Source organism: Mesocricetus auratus, unplaced genomic scaffold, assembly GCF_017639785.1.
Source record: "Mesocricetus auratus isolate SY011 unplaced genomic scaffold, BCM_Maur_2.0 Super-Scaffold_100013, whole genome shotgun sequence".
NCBI lineage: Eukaryota > Metazoa > Chordata > Mammalia > Rodentia > Cricetidae > Mesocricetus > Mesocricetus auratus.
The window spans coordinates 70636942-70654639 of record NW_024429196.1 but is presented as its reverse complement, the minus strand read 5'-3'; the positions used below and the strand labels follow the sequence as shown (position 1 = coordinate 70654639).

Below are 17698 nucleotides of genomic sequence, written 5' to 3'. Positions count from 1 at the left end.
TTCCTGTGTATAAAAGCATTAACATTTTAAATCTGAATAAAAACTTGTTGATAGGATGGTACCTCATAACTTCCATGTGGTCACCTTTAAGATGGTGGATCAGGTATCTCTTTTAACTTTAGTAAAATGGCTACCAGCCAGCCATGTGGCCAGCTTGGCATGTAAAACGGTGGCGATCTGCTTGTAATAAAACTTACATTATGACAGAAAATATAGATAGAACTTTTTAACAAAACAAGTATACATAATTTTTGAGAGATCAATTTTTAAAATTTAGCATTTGTAGAAATGAAACATCATAGTAAACAGTTTACATTTTTTTTCTCTTGTAGTTATAACTTTAAAGCCATTTAGTTTCTGGCCAAATGGCTTACCTGCTCCAGCCCTGTGTGTTTGAGCAGGGAGCTCTGGTGGAGGGAAAAGCTGGCAGATGGCTCCTTTGCCAGCACGCCATGTGCGTGAGGCAGAGAGAGAGAGAGAGAGAGAGCGAGAGAGAGAGAGAGAGAGACCCCCATCCTCACATCCTGCACACCTCAAAGGCAGGCAGGTGAGGACGGAGCAGGCTCAGCTGTGAGGGCTGCAGCAGCAGCTGGAGAACAGAGCAGCTGCCTCACTGCATGCCCAGGGATAGGAGACCCTGCCGCAGCACGCTCTATACCATGGCACATGGCAGGAGAGACTTTTGCCCAGCATGCCATGTGTTCAGGGCAGCAAGAGAAGACCCCTGACCTGCACCACGTGTATAGGCAGGCAAGAATAGAGACAGAGGGATAAGATGGGCCAGTGACTAGCTAGGCTTGGCCAAAGTCCTCAGCCATAGGACCAACTTATAAAAAGAATTGTTTATAAAAAAAAATTGGCATGCAACAGCTGTCTTAATGTGAAAGTCATCTTATCAACAGACTGTTGTAAGGATAGTTATCCAGGGTTGAAAAAATATTTATCCTGAACATGAAAACCTATTAACAAATTTAAATTAACTTTGTAAAACTTGTTACTTGTAGTTTTCCCTTTGTAAGATTTCTATGAGAACCGCATCATCTGGGGGTAGATGATGATCTGGAGCCAGGACAGGGACCAAGGGTGAAGAAGGGGGGAGGGGAGGAGCCGACAGCTTTCTCCAAGACTGCCTTCAGAGGAGGTCAGAGAGTCACAAACCTGGCTGCCCATGTCGGGGGTCTTTAGCCAAATTTTCCCAAATAACAATGTATGCTATCTGGTCCAGGTGTCCATGGGGTCCCTTGTCAAAGACCCGATCCTAAACCTGTAAGATAATTTCTAGGTTAAAGGTCCTATCCCATGGCCAGCCCACATCGAAGGTTCGCCACTCAGATGTGCAGTTTATACTGGTTAGAGGCATGAATCTGCACTTCATTCCAGTGATCTAAAGTAAGGCTCAAAGGGGTGGTTATGGTTTGTCCCATGTTTGAATCAGAAAACTCAAAATACAAAGACAAGTAGACAAACAAGACAAATAACACAATTAAGCAACTCAGGACCAGACACGCTGCGCGCTTTCGGCGGAGAACCGAAAGTAAATACTCAAACGAGTCAACAGGAGTAGTGGTCCCGTTTTTCCCTTTTCAGGCCCAGGAGCGCCAAACAATTGAGCTCTCCAGATCCCTGGCACGTCTGCCAGGGTGGCGGGGGAGAAGTCTGGGTCCGTCAGCCCCTTCTCAAGCTGCCCTAGTTACTGAATGACTACGTAGCCAACCTGTGCGGAGACAAATCAACATACATACATATAACAAAGAACAAAGCAGATAGGGTGCCGGCTAGCTTACCTCCCGGTGGCACTGGTGGTTCTGGGGCAGAAATCTGGGGGGAACCTCCAATGTAAGACCTCGGCATCAAAGCGCCGGGCACTGAACCGAACCCTCTGCCCAAGAACCGGGGCCAGACCACTGGCTGCAAATGCAAGAGGTGATTTATTGAGTACACAGGCGCCTGTGGATGCTACTGCAACTCAGGTGCAGAGCATACCAGGCTTGCAGGGAGTACAATATTTATAGAGTTTTAATGGTTACATAAGTAACAGGCATTTCATTGGCTCATCTTGGGGGCAGGGGTAGTTCCCATGGACTAAGTTTCCTGGTATTACTTCATGAAAGACCCTGGCACGCTTCAGCAATTATTATCCTGGTCCCATGACTACTATGGTGATCATAGACACAACTGGGGGCATGGGTAGTTGCCAAGGACTAGGTGTCCTGGTATTGCCACATAAAAGACCCTGGAACGCTTCAGCAATTATTATCCGGGTCCCATGACTGCTCTGGTGACCACAGATCCTGTTTGACATCCTGCCAGCTGGGCGAGGCACCTGGTCTGGGTTTCTTTCATTAGGCAACGGCCTGGCCTTGCTTTTCTTTTTCTAGGGGGTCCTGGGTAGGGGTCTTTCACTCATACATACATACACACACACACACATACACACACACACAATTATTCCCAGTTCACAGTTAGAAAGTCTAAGTTAATATATATAATGTATATATATGTTTGATAAATATCTATTAGGCAACTTGCCTCTCTTATCAAATGGAAATTTTTTGCACAATTTGATCAGGACTCCAGATCTATTTGACAGAAGAAGCTAAACAAGTAAGACCTGCAGCTAGCTCAGTCTGGGTTTTTGAAGGCTGGTTTATGCTCGCTTGGCAAACCACATGAAGAGAGGCTGCCGAGGCTGTACCACAAGAAGGTGGGAGACAGCCATGCTCCATGCAAATGTATGTCCAAGCCCTGAATATTTACCTTGTATGGATTCTGACTGTCCTGTATTCTGCAAAACCATTTGAAAAATAAAGCCATGGATCCTTAGTTCCAAAGAACTTAAAGCTTGGAAGTTATTTGCTCCGGACTCACGTTACAGCCTTGGAGAAACAAACTGGATGAGGACTTGCTAAGATAGTGAGAGCAAAAGAGGGAGGAACGGACCCTGGCTCAGCTACAGTGACAGGAATAATAGTGAAAAAGGCAGTGACTGCAGGAAGAGCTGTAACCAAAGGAAAGGAATGTCTGCAGCAGGAAAGTCATCAAGTCTTTGCCATCTTCATCTTGAATAAAGCAGTTTCTGAGTACAGCGTCACATGGGCAACACACGCCAATCTAGATTTGAACTGATTCGCCTTACACACAGTCACATCTTTTCCCACTACTGTGTTATTTTCATCTTAATTTTGGCATCAGCTGTTACTTAGTCCCATTACTGAACCTATAGGAACATCATTAAAATGATGTCAAATGCGAAAAGAACAGGAACCAGGCAAATATAACATGTATGTTATAATAAGCACCAGAAAGAACTAAAAATAGCTCAGCTTTATTTTTGCCTCAAGGAAAGCTTGTAAAAAAAATAATGCGCAAATTGCGTGTTACCACTTTGAGCTGTAAAGAAACGGCATCACCGGGAAAAGTCAATGCTTATTCTCTTTTGTGGGAGAGATCAGTTGATTCTTTTGAAGACACCCCATTCATGTCCTCAGTTAAAGTCTTATTTTTGGCTTCTTGTTGCTTTTTTACTGCTTTCTGTGGTTATATGGAGACAGCCAAGACTCGATGGTTTTGGATTTAGATGAATCCTGCCCCTGCAGTGGCAACTGTCACCATAATTCCCTTTGAGGAAAATAGCCAGTTGTCTTGTGAAGCTTCACCAAAAACTTCTTCAGTGCTGTTTTCTCTTTTTCAATCTCCCTAAAGCGGAGGTTCAGCACCTTCTGTAGCTTCTGAATGTGAAGCTTGGTTCTCTTCTCCTCTCCGGCGTTGTTCACCAGGGCCTTCCGCAGGAATGAGGGGTCTCCGCCAGTTCTCAGGTTCATCTTCCTCATTAAGCCGCCCATTCCGCCCAGCCTGTAACTGTGGCCAAGGAGGCTCTAGGAGGCTCAAGGCAGGGCAGGGCAGCTGCCTGTAAATGTCTCTGTAAATGACTTTTCTGTGGTTTGGAACACAGAATCACAGCGGCATGGAAACAGAGGCTCACGGAACCCTGGGGCTGAGTGACATCAGAGACGGACCCGGCCACGATATCAAGATTCGGTGCCCAGAAGAGGGTGTCAAGCTAGATTAACCACTCTTACTCTAGGAACATAGGTGAGTATATTCAAATGCCAGGCTAGCTGTCAGATACCTACCACTGCCTTGTGTTACACTTAAGTCATATGGTAAGTGCCTTAGGCGCTGCTGATCAGGGCCAGAATGTTTATGTTGATGGTGAGAAAAATTAGAAGGCTGATTCAATAACTGGGTTTAGTTTCAAAATGATCCATCCCATATGTGTGTGCATTTATATTATATATTCTATATAATTATATATAATATATTATATATAATATCAATAGCTATACTATATATTTTTCTTTTATATATTATTTATATATTATACATTGTGATATGTATAATATATTTATGTGTATGTGTCTGTACATGCTTATGAAGACACACATATGTGAAAGTCAGAGGAACCTTCAGTTTTATAGCAGGGTCCCTCGCTGGCCTGGAATTTTCCAGTAGACTAGTTAGCAAGTCTCAGGGATCACTTGTCTCTGCCTTCCAAGTGCTAGAATTACAAGCCTGTTCCACCATATTCAACTTTTCCTCGTGGGTTCTGAGGATCATACTCACGTCCTCACCCTTTCAAGGACAGCCCTTTGCCAAGGAATCCACATCCTCCCAGCCTTCCTGTCCTTCTATCCATCTTTAATTTCCCCTCTAAGATTCTGATCTAGAATTTATAAGGAACTTCAAAACTAAATACTAAAAGTAATCAAATCATCCAAACAATATATCAGCAAATTAATTGAACAAGCAGTTCAATTCAAAAGGAAAGTTGTATCCAAAAATCCTGCAAGCCACAACACTGACCTGTCTGCAAAATATGCTCATTGGTCTAATAGTGGCATGGATATTAGGAGAGTAACCAACCACTTTTCTATTAGACTAAAGCCTGTTCCATGAGATGGCCCTTGACACTGTTAATGAGACCAAGAACCTGAGACTAGACAGGTCATAGACCTAGGGTAAAACCTGCTTATATTATTTTGTTAAATGTAGCAATAAAATGGCCCCTAATGACATAGTACTACACCCATAGATTAGAGCATAGCTTAACCCTCACCCGAGAAGCTTCTTTTTGCAGCAGATGGCTATGAACACAGAAACCTGCAACTAGACGATGTGCAGAGGGTGAGGGATCATGGTGCATCAGTCCCAAAAGGGATGTCTTCATCACTCCCTCCCCTCAGGCCTCAGGGATTATGTGGAAGAGGGGGCGGAGAGACTGTAAGAGCCAGGGGTAGCGGATGACTTCAAGGAAGCTGTTTCCCACACACAACAGGGCAGGTGCACATACGAATCCCCAGAGACTGGCAGAGTGCAAAGACCTACACAGGCTCAAGCCAGCCCAGAGGCCGGAAGCAGTGTGCAAAGTCCCACCTCTAACCAAAACGCTTTTCTCAACTGACAGCTGCCGGGAGCATAGAAAGTTACCTGATGGAGTGACACTGGGCACATCAACCACACTCCAGGACAGGTCCCATCATCAGGAGGAGTTAGCCAACACAAAATGGAGTCCACATTTTTTGTGGGCTTTGTTCTTATTTTTCAAGAGAAAGAACATGAAGGTGAATGGGTAGGAGGTGGAGGAGGGTCTAGGAGGAGTTGAAGGAGGAGAAAGAATATGCCCAAAATGTATTGCATGAAATTCTCAAAGAATCAAAACAATAACAAGAGAATACATACAGTCAAAAGCTTATTAAAACAACAGCAACATCTTAGCAATCAAGAAAATGTACATTAAATATGCTTTGAGATTCCGTTTCATTCCAGTCAGACTATCTATCATCAAGAAAACCAGACTCATGATTACAGCAGCTGTGTTACCTGCACAGATGTGAACAAGATGGGCCCATTAACATTCCAACACGGATGGGAGATGGGCTTGTGAGGTACTGGCATTTAGTGGGTGCTGGGGGGAGTGGAAGTAATTTTCTTCAGTGATATAACCAGTGGCAACTTACCCACATTCCAGTAAATAAACACATCTATGTTTATGCATGCAGTCCTAGTTAAACTTAGAGAGCCACACACACACACACACAAAAGCAAAGCCATGATAAAAAGTCATGAAAAGTAGGAGGGGACCTGCCTTGGAAAAGGGATTCAGGGAGAGTAGAAGGAGGGAGAGAGAGAATAATAAGGCTGAAAATGACAAAGTACATTATACATCCGTATGAAAATATCAAATAAGTAAATGAAGAAGAAAGCAAGTGGCAATGGGTGATGCAGAGGATGTGTGTAATGATGAGATCTCATCCCATGCTGGGAGCTACCTTGCACACACTCATGCACATACACGCACACATGTGCACACACACACACATACACACACACCAAAAAGTCTATGCATATTCAATACAGATGATAAATAACATACAAGGAATCCTGCACATTACTTAACAAAAGTCTTATAATCTAGAAGGTAGTGCGATGACAGATTTCAAGTGCCTTAAAAATCTGTATCTAACAAAACTGTCACCCGGAAGTGACATTCCAGATAAATAAAATCCAAAGCATTCATTACCACTAGACTAGGCCTGTAAGAAATATTAAAACTGGTCTTGGTGGGATGGCCTAGTCAGTAAGCACTTGTCTTGCAAGTTTGAGGGCCTGCATTCCATCCCTACATGGGAATCCATCCATTCCATCCATCTCATATGGGTATGAGAATTCTAGGCATGGTGTTGAACGCTTGTGATCCCAACACTGGGGAGGTAGAATTAAGAGATGGGGACACCAGAGCTTGCAGCTCAGACAGTCTACCCTAATGGTAGAGACTGTGTTGCAAAGGGGACAGAAAGCCTTCCCAAGGGCAACACTCAAAGTTGTCTTCTGGTCTCCACTTGTGTACACATACATGAGTCTGCACACATACGCACAATCCCTGCACACACATGAATATACAACATGCCTGAACATGAATGTGCACACACATGCAAAGATCAAGTACAGCAGTGTCCAGTTAGAACTCCTCTTGTGCCTCTTCTCTGTGTTTTGCTTGGCTCTCTTCTTTCCATGATTATTTTAGTGACGAGAAACAGTCCCTCGGGTTTCAATTAACTAGTTGCAGGAATCAAATTCCGCTGTGATAATCCTGCCTGAACCTGCACATACCCCATCTTGTTAAGATTTTCCATTCCTACACCCCCGGGGTCAGCATAGGCCGGTGATCCACAACATAAGAATTGGAGTGAAGGATTGACAGTGGGGATGCAGCTGCATAGGCGGAAACCATGTCCATCCTGTAAATGTGAAGGCCAGAACGACGTCTAGAACAGAAACCAGTGCTGGCTATTTCATGGACTGTGAGAGGAAGAGCTGGGGGCTTCAGGGGAAAGACTGGGAGGCAAAACTAGTTGTTTGCTTTGCTTCCCCCCAGTTCATTACCTAGGAGTGATCATCATCACGGTTCTCTGTATGAATTAATTTTTAAATAAGTGGGGACACCTGGGACCTTGCTTTCAACAAGAAGAGAAGACAGCGCTGTGAAGATACGGTCTCTACTAAGCCTGGGAATTCACAGCCATCATTTCACTGTAACCCCCAGTGTCCTGTAAAGACCCCCATGCCCTGGAGCCCTCTAAAGATGGAGATCTGACACAGAAAAGTGGTCTCCATCTTTTCAGAGCCAGCATGAGGCAGGAGGATCACGAGCTGGGGACTTCCCTGGTCTACATAGTGCACTAGACCCCTAAGGAAGTAAAAACTGGCACAGAGGTTAACTTGGCCTATACAGGCAATGTCACTAGGCAGAGTTAGAGAGAGGGGCTAGGGACGTGGTTCAATGAGTAAGGCGGCTCCTGTGCAAATGTGAGGACCTACGTTTGGTCCCGGTACCCATGAGAAAAGCATGGTGCAGCAGGATGTACCTATAACCCCAGTACCCAGGAGACCTCTATAACCCCAGTACCCAGGAGACCTCTATAACCCCAGTACCCAGGAGACCTCTGAAAGCAGGAGGATCCTGCAGAGTTGCTGGGCAGCAAATCTAGCAAACTGGCAAGCCCCAGGCACAGTGAGACCACCTATATCAGAAAAGAGGAAGGCATCTAATAGCAACCTCTGGCCTTTATATGCAGGTACAACATACATGCACATACAGGTACACACAAATTTGCACACACACAAATCCTGTTTAAATCCATTTAAAATGCTAATGATGTGACCAATAACTGACAATTTAACTTTTCTATTTAAGTTAGAAACAAGCCTGTTTTACATGTCAACCCCAGCACCCTCTCCCTCCCCTCCACCCCTGCCCCTCACCAACCCCCTATCCCATCCCCTTTCTGCTCCCCAGGGAGGGTGAGGCCTTCCATGGGGATCTTCAAAGTCTGTCATATCATTTGGAGCAGGGCCTATGCCCTCCCCCCGTGTGTCCAGGCTGAGAGAGTATCCCTCTATGTGGAAGGGACTCCCAAAGTCCATTTGTATGCTAGCGATAAATAGTGATCCACTACCAGAGGCCTCATAGATTGCCAAGGACTCCTCACTGACATCCATGTTCAGGGGGATCTGGATCAGTCCTATGCTGGTTTCCCAGCTATCAGTCTGGGGTCCATGAGCTCCCCCTTGTTCAGATCAGCTGTTACTGTGGGTTTCTCCAGCCTGGTCTTGACCCCTTTGTTCATCACTCCTCCCTCTCTGCAACTGGGTTCCAGAAGTTCTGTTCAGTGTTTAGCTGTGGGTGTCTGCTTCTGCTTCCATCAGCTACTGGATGAAGGCTCTAGGATGGCATATAAGGTAGTCATCAATCTCATTATCAGGGAAGGGCTTTTAAGGTAGTTTCTCCACTATTGCTTAGATTGTTAGTTGGTGTCATCCTTGTAGATTTTTGGATGTTTCCCTAGTGCCAGATTTCTCTTTAAACCTATCATTGCTCCCTCTATTATGGCATCTCTTTTCTTGCTCCCCTCTATTCTTCCCCTGACTCGACTCAATCTTCCTGCTCCTTCATGTCCTCCTCTCCCCTCTTTTTCTCCCCTTCTCTTTCTTCCAACTCCCTCTACCCTCCCCCCATACTCCCAGTTTGCTCAAGAGATCTTGTTTCTTTCCCCTTCTCACAGGAACCATGTATGTCTCCTTAGGGTCCTCCTTGTTTCCTAGCTTTTCTGGAAATGTGGATTATAGGCTGGTAATCCTTTGCTCTATGTCTAAAAATCCATATATGCGAGAGTACATACCATGTTTGTCTTTTTGTGACTGGGTTACCTCGCTCAGGATAGTTTCTTCTGGTTCCATCCATTCGGCTGTGAATTTCAAGATTCCATTTGTTTTTTTCTACTGAGTAATACTCCATTGTGTAAATATACCACATTTTCTCTATCCATTCTTCAGTTGAGGGGCATCTAGGTTGCTTCCTGGCTCTGGCTATTACACATAATGCTGCTATGAACATAGTGGATCAGGCGTCCTTGTTGTATGAATGTGTATCTTTTGGGTTTATGCCTAAGAGTGGAATTGCTGGATCTTGTGATAGACTGATTCCCATTTTCCCGAGGAATCTCCATACTGATTTGCAAAGAGTTTGCACTCCCACCAGCAGTGAAGGAGTGTTCCCCTTTCTCTACATCCTCTCCAGCATAAACTGTCATTGGAGTTTTTGATTTTAGCCATTCTGACAGGAGTAAGATGGTATCTCAGAGTTGTTTTGATTTGCATTTCCCTGGTGGCTAAGAGTGTTGAGCACTTTCTTAAGTGTCTTTCAGCCACTTTAGATTCCTCTGTTGAGAATTCTCTATTTAGTTCTGTACCCCATTTTTTAATTGTATTATTTGGTGTTTTGGTGACTAGCTTCTTGAGTTCTTTGTATATTTTGGAAATCTGTCAGATGTGGGATTGGTGAATATCTTTTCCCATTCTGTGGGCTGCAGTTTTGTCTTATTGACTGTGTCCTTTGCCTTACAGAAGCTTCTCAGTTTCAAGAAGTCCCATTTATTAATTGTCAATTCTCAGTGTCAGTGCTACTGGTGTTATGTTCAGGAAGTAGTCTCCTGTAGCTATTCGTTCAAGGGTACCTCCCTCTTTCTCTTCTCCCATCCAAGTACTAAGTACTAACCAGGCCCGACCCTGCTTAGCTTCCGAGATCAGACGAGATCGGGCGCGTTCAGGGTGGTATGGCCGTAGACAGGGTGGTATGGCCGTAGACCCCTCTTTCTCTTCTAAGAGGTTCAGTGTGACTGGATTTATGTTGAAGTCTTTAATCCATTTGGACTTAAGTTTTGTGCATGGTGTTAGATATGGATCTATCTGCAGTCTTCTACATGCCAGCATCCAGTTATGCCAGCAGCATTTGTTGACGGTGCTTTCTTTATTCCATTGTACAATTTTAGTTTCTTTGTAAAAAATCAGGTGTTCATAGGTGTGTGGGTTAATATCAGGGTTTTCAATTCAATTCCATTGATCTGTCTATTTTTGTGCCAATACCAAGCTGTTTTCAGGACTACAGCTCTATAATAGAGCTTGAAGTCAGGGATGGTGATGTCTTTGGACAGTCCTTTATTGTACAGGATTGTTTTGGCTATCTTGGGTCTTTTATTTTTCCATGTAAAGTTGAGTATTATTCTTTCAAGATCTGTGAAGAATCGTGCCAGTATTTTGATAGGGATTGTACTGAATCTGTAGATTGCTTTTGCTAAGATTGCCATTTTCCCAAAACAATACAGAGAAACCCTGTCTCATAAACCCCCCCCAAAAGATTGCCATTTTCACTGTGTTGATCCTACCTATCCAAGAGCATGGGAAGATCATTTGATTTTCTTGTATCTTCTTTAATTTTTCTTTTTCTTTTTTTTCCCTTCAAGTTAGAAACAAGCTTGTTTCTCCCTCCTCTCCTCCCCCAACTTTCCCACTAGGACCCCCAGTTCCCCACCCAATCTACACTCTGATCCCCAGGGAGGGTGAGGCCCTCCATGGTGGATCTCCAGAGTCTGTCATTTCATCCAGGGCAGGGCCTAGGCCTCCCACAAGAGTCCAGGCTAAGACAGAATTTCTCATTGTGGGATGGGCACTCAAAGTCTATTTGTACACCAGGGATAAATACTACCCAAGGCCCCATAGATTACCTAGGGACTCAAAGTTCTTGCTATACAGGTTTTTCACTTGTTTGGTTAGCATTACCCCAAGGTATTTTATGTTGTTTGTGGCAATTGTAAAGGGTGATGTTTCTCTGATTTCTTTCTTAGCTCATTCATCATCTGTATATAGTAGGGCTACTGGTTTTTTTTCAGTTCATCTTATATCCTGCCACTTTGCTGAAGGTGTTTATTAGCTGTAGGAGTTCCCTGGTAGAGTTTTTCAGGTCACGTATATAAACTATCATATCATTTACAAATAGTGAAAATTTGATGTCTTCCTTTCCAATTTGTATTCCCTTGATCTCCTTTTGTTGTCTTATTGCTCTAGCTAAAACTTCAAGTACAATATTGAAGAGATATGGAGGGAGTGGAAGTCTTTTCTTGTTCCTAATTTTAGAGGAATCGTATTGAGTTTCTCTCCATTTAATTTGATGTTGGCTGTTGGTTTACTGTATATTGCTTTTATTATGCTCAGGTATGTTCCTGTTATCCCTGTTCTCTCCAGGACCTTTATCATGAAGGGGTGTTGGATTTTGTCAAAGACTTTTTCAGCATCTAGTGAGATGATCATGTGGTTTTTCTTTTGCAGTCTGTTTATATGGTGAATTACACAGATATTCATATGTTAAACCATCCCTGCATCCCTGGGATGAAGCCTACTTGATCGTGGTGGATTATTTCTCTGATGTGTTCTTGGATTCAATTTGCCAGTATTATATTGAGTATTTTTGCATCAGTGTTCATGAGAAATATTGGTCTGTAGTTCTCTTTTTTAGTTGTGTCTTCATGTGGCTTGGATTCTAAGGAAAGAGTTTGGCAATAAACCTTCTGCTTAAATTGTGTGGAACAATTTGAGGAATATTGGAATTAGCTCTTCTTTGAATTTCTGGTAGAATTCTGCACTGAAGCCATCTGGCCCTGGGCTTCTTTTGGATGGGAGACCTTTGATAACTTCTTCTATTTCATTAGGGGTTATAGGTCTGTTTAAATTGTTTATCTGTTCTTTATTTCTTTTTGGTAAGTGATATCTATCCAGAAAATTGTCCATTTCCTTTACATTTTCAAATTTTGTGGAGTACAGGTTTTCAAAGTATGACCTGAAGATTCTGTGGATTTCCTCAGTGTACGTTGTTATGCCCCCCTTTTCATTTCTGATTTTGCTAATTTGCATGTTCTCTCTCTGCCTTTTGGTTAGTTTGGATAAAAGTTTGTCTATCTTGTTGATTTTCTCGAAGAGCCAACTCTTTGTTACACTGATTCTTTGTATTGTTTTTTTGTTGTTGTTGTTTCTACTTTATTGATTTCAGCCCTCAAGTTTGATTATTTTCTGGCACTTACTCCTCCATGGTGAGTTTGCTTCTTTTTGTTCTAGAGCTTTCAGTTGTGCTGTTAATTCTCTAGTGTGGCTATTGTCTAGTTTCTTCATGTGGGCATTTAGTGCTATGAACTTTCCTCTTAGCACTGCTTTCAAAGTGTCCCGTAAGTTTGAGTATGCTGTGTCTTCATTTTCACTGGATTCCAGGAAGTCTTTAATTAATTTATTTCTTCAGTTGCGTGTTGTGTTGTTTAATTTCCATGAGTTTGTAGGGTTTCTGCAATTCGTTGTTGTTGTTGAATCCTAACTTTAAAGCATGGTGGTCTGATAAGATACAGGGGATTATTCCAATTTTTTTGTACCTGTTGAGATTTGCTATGCTGCTGAGTATGTGGTAGATTTTAGAGAAGGCTGCATGTGGCGCTGAGAAGAAGGTATATTCTTTTGTGTTTGGATGGAATGTTCAGCTACATCTATATTGTAATAGACAAAAGATGACTAGAAGTGTCCCATGTCCTGGCTTCTATGTCTTTACAGAAGTACAAACTATATCATGAAGTTTTTAAAGTGGGCAAAGAGGAGCCAGAAGCTGAGACAGAGCTAAAAAGTGACGTCATAGACATTTCTGTTAAAATGCCTTTTTTAAATAAAACAGGACTTTATAAGATAGTTCCTTTCAGCCAGGAGGTAGTGGCACACGCCTTTAATACCAGTACTCAGGAAGAAGAGGCAGATGGATCTCTGTGAGTTCAAGGCCAGCCTGGTCTACAAGAGTGAGTTCCAGGACAGGCTCCAAAGCTACAAAGAGAAACCCTGTCTCAAAAAACAAAACACCAAACAAACAAAAAAAGATAGTTCCTTTCAGTTTCTATGAGCTGTCCAGCTTTGAGATACTTAAAGAGACTGAGTCATAACAAACTCTGTTAGTTTTATCTAAATGTACATATAACAATTAAATGTTGTCACTGTTCATTCACTGATTGTCCTTAAGCATAAACAGCCACGCTTAAGGTAAAACCAATAGGATACAGGGTGAAGAGTAGTCAATGTTTCAGCCCTTGTCCCTTTAAGTCAGCTAGGTCCCAGGGAAACAGGATACGATAGAACACCTCCAAAAGGGTTCTAAAGTTGTAGTCTCGCATCTTCCTGACCAGAAACTTCAGAGATTGGACTCTAACCAGAGTACATTCTACAAAGTGGAGACCCATTACAAAGTGGCCTTACTGCTTCCAGGTGGAGCTATATGGTCAGCAATAGCTTGATCCATTTCAGCATATGATGCAATTGCTAGAGTCCAGGGGCTTCTCCAAAGTCCATAAAAACAATGCTTAAGGCTCCTCAGCCAACCCTTACAAAACAAAGTTAATTTCTGTGTGTGCGCAGGTGTGTGTGCACAGGTGTGTGTGTGTGTGCAGGTGTGTGTGTGTGTGCAGGTGTGTGTGTATGTGCAGGTGTGTGTGTGTGTGTGTGTGTGTGTGTGTGTGTGTGTGTGTATGTGTGTTGGCCAGAAATCAACCTTGGGTGCCATTCTTCAGGAGCTATCCTCCTGAATTTTCAGGATTTCTCACTGGGGCATGCTGATTAGGCTGAGATGCCTGGCCATCAAGTCAGTGGTGCCCCTGCCTCCACCTCCCTACAGTGGGGATTACAGATATGCACCCCTACACCTACGCCTGGCTTTTGATACGTATGGGTGCCATGAGTGGACTCAGATCTCTATTCTTGTGCAGCAAGCTCTTAGTGATAGAGCTATCACCCTCATCCCTGCATCTCAAACTTTAAATCTCATCTCCTTACGTACGACCAGATCCCAACTCAGAGGGCTCCCACAGCACACCCTCACAAGCAGGTGGTCTTCCCTGCAGTGCTACAGCACATCTCTAGGTTCCCTACTTTCCCAGCCTGGAGGCGCCTAGCTCATGGGCAGAAGCAGCTCTGTGGGCCAGGACACAGACATTCAGGGTATGTAGAGCTGAGCCTCTGTGGTCACAGAATCTGAGCTCACTAATTTCACATCGACTCAAAAAGCAAAACCAAACTTCCCTAACTAGACAAAGCAACTTCTCCTAACTGTTCTGCTCTCTCACAGATGAGGTTTGCCCACTGTGCTTCTGTCCATGGCATAGATTCCTCATTAAAATTTTTATATCAGTTCTAGTCTAGTAAATACTTTACCGGTGTCTTTGGCTTGTCATCCCTGGCAAGATATATGAGACACTCCAGCCTCCTCAAACACGTGCATAAAATCCACACAAGTTATGAAGTCACACACACCTATCTGACTAGAGTTCAACATATACATCACATAACCTCTCTTCCTCCAGAAACACACATACAACTCCCCAAAACACTGGATATTCACATAAACTACCAAAGAACATCATATATATAAACCATGCCCCACCACAATCACATAGGATAGCTTTTAAGCTCCTCCATGCAGTTCTTCACATACATATCAATTCTAATGTTTTACACAAAGACAAACCACCACAACCCCACATGCAAGCATGTGTCTTTCTTCTACCTTCAGAATGCACGTGAAGAAATGGAATCCAGGTGACAGGAGCAGCATGAGGGGATCGGCCACATAGATTTCATCTCAAAGGAAGTGTGTGCTTTAATGGTCCCTAAGATCGCTACAAGAAGGCAGTCTCATCACCAGCCATTTTAGCACTCAGTGTCAGCTACAGACAGCATCTGCATATGAAGGACAGAGGACAGAGCATGAGAGCAGTGACAAAGCAGGCGGCAAACAATCTAAGTCAAAACAGCCTTAATGACACATCATTTCAACTCCAGGTAACACACAGCATTGGGAGAGAGAGTGTCTGGAGACCTAGTCTTTTTTTATGTTTTCTTTATTTACTTGAATTTAATTTGACATTCCAACCACAGTTCTCCCTCCCACCCCTAGCCTAGTCTTTTTATGTGTGTAGGGGAGGGTTGTGGGGACATTGGTTGTGTGTGTGTATGTGTGTGTGTGTGTGTGTGTGTGTGTGTGTGTGTGTGTAGGCCACTATCATGTATCTTCCTGCATCGCTCTTATTTTTGAGGCAGGGTCTCAATGACCCCAGAGCTCACTGAGTGGCTAGGCCTACCTAGGCCAATCTGTCTCCACAGGGTTCTCAGTGCTGTGATTACAAGTGCACGTTGCCATGCACAACATTTTACGTAAGTACTAAGCATCCAAACTCAGGTCCCATGTGTCTTAGTCACTATTCTATTTCTGTGAAGAGATACCATGACCAAGGCAATGCTTATAAAATAAAACATTTAGTTGGGGCTTGCTTATAGTTTCAGAGGTTTAGTCCATTATCATCATGTCAGAGAGGATGGCAGAGAGCATGGTAGCTCTGGGAAAGGAGTCAACTAGGGTGGGAGAGATAGATGACCCCATTTCTTCCCGTTATGCCCTACCTCCAGAAGAGTTTGATCAGTTTCTAGTAGTTCCTCTGAGTATGAATAAACCCTTAAACATGGGCTGTAGAGATGGCCCCATGGGTTTAGCTCTTGCTATACAACCTAATTAATTAACCACATAACCCTGTGTGCAGTAGGGTACATGCCTTTAATCCCAGCTCTCCTATGTGGAGATGGGAGGCAGAGATGGAAAAATGTGAAGAAGCTTGTGTTCCAGTCAGCAGAAAAATATCAGAAAGATCTTGTAACTCAATGTGGAAGGTGAAGGCCAACTCCTGAAGTTATATTCTGACCTTCATTCCTGTCTACACACACACACACACACACACACACACACACACACACACACAAAAATGTACCTGTGTGCACAAACACATACATATATCACAAATTGTCTAACTTAAAAAATGACCACAACACAAGAGTATTTAGAAGACATTTAACACAAGAGTCATAGCTCATGATCTGATCCCTTTACTTCAAGGGCTAAGACTGCTTCAGGCCATGTTTCTATCCTAGTCAGAAGGAAACTCACCACTGCCTATACAATAGAAATCCAGTAGACACACTCTTCAAAATTACAATGTAAACAATCATTTTCTTATGTTCTACCCCAAAACAGACCATATCTACCAGAAAACACCCGCATAGACCCCCAAGAACTCAAATACATACATAACCACAAACAACATATATTTCTCTAACACAAAAATCAAACACAAACATCAGGGCCATACAGTCAAGTAAACTCTTCAAGAATTCAGTACTGAATAAGCACAAAGAGGATCTCTGAGCTATCAATACACTCAGACACTCTAAATATACACACTCTCCAAAACCATGAATTGATAGCCAAACACTCAGAGAAATATAGAATGCAATATATAATCACCCATGCATGGAAACTTACACCAAGCACCAAAGCAAACATAAACACACACACACACACACACACACACTATATTGACTAATTTCTATACAATAACTTATATACATGCAACTCTCATACACATAGACAAAACATTTTCAGTACCTGGATGAATACTATAGTAACATAGTTTTCAATATTCTTTACCTATAAAACACAAACCTCTGAGCCCATCCTCCAAACATACCCATGAGCACTAGAAACACCATCATTAACCAAGTTGATGTATAAACCAATGTATATTTATACACTGTGATCTGAATGAGAATGTTCCCTACAGGCTCAAATGTTTGAACACTTGGTCCATAGTTGGTGGCGCTGTCTGGTGAGATTTAGGAGGTACAGCCTTGTTGCAGGAAGCATGTCACTGGAGGTGGACTTTGAGAGTTTAGACACTATATGTCATTTCCAGTTCAGTCTCTATGAATTGTGCTTGTGGTTCAAGATGTGATGGCTCAGATTCTTCCTGTTCCTGCTCCATGCCGCCATGCTTCCCTCCCCCCATGATGGACTCTTACCCCCTGCAACTGTAAGTCCAAATAAACTGTTTATTGTATAAGTTGCCTTGGTCATGATGCTTTATAAGTAATTATAAGTGACACAAAAGTAATTAATGCATATAACAAATGACCTCTTTTTCAATGAACAAATATACTGGTCTCATGTACTCACAGATAGATACATACAACCAGTGTAAATGCCCAAGACAGAGATATATCACCCATATAACATTTAACTCACAAATACAAACCATCTGCTGATCCAGAATTATCTCTGTCTGCTAGAAACCACTTCCTACATCATCAACACTAACTCATAACCATATTATAAAACCCAATGCAGCAAACAGTTGCCACACATTTGCCTATGAAATGTACACTCTCACCTATCCATCAGATA

The 17698-nt window shown here is 42.9% G+C and overlaps 2 long non-coding RNA genes across 5 annotated transcripts in view; one reads left to right on the top strand and one right to left on the bottom strand.

Moving 5' to 3' along the window:
- Window positions 1-17698, bottom strand: part of LOC121143652 — a 72408-nt gene that overhangs the window by 52866 nt on the left and 1844 nt on the right. For all 4 annotated transcript variants that reach the window (XR_005880941.1, XR_005880942.1, XR_005880943.1 and 1 more), the window contains exon 2: window positions 14975-15147. This is a non-coding gene — a long non-coding RNA (uncharacterized LOC121143652). The remainder of the gene's footprint in view (window positions 1-14974; window positions 15148-17698) is intronic.
- Window positions 3926-17330, top strand: LOC121143653. Its single transcript, XR_005880944.1, has 4 exons — window positions 3926-4092; window positions 14981-15249; window positions 15571-15621; window positions 17079-17330. It is a non-coding gene; the product is annotated as an uncharacterized LOC121143653 (long non-coding RNA).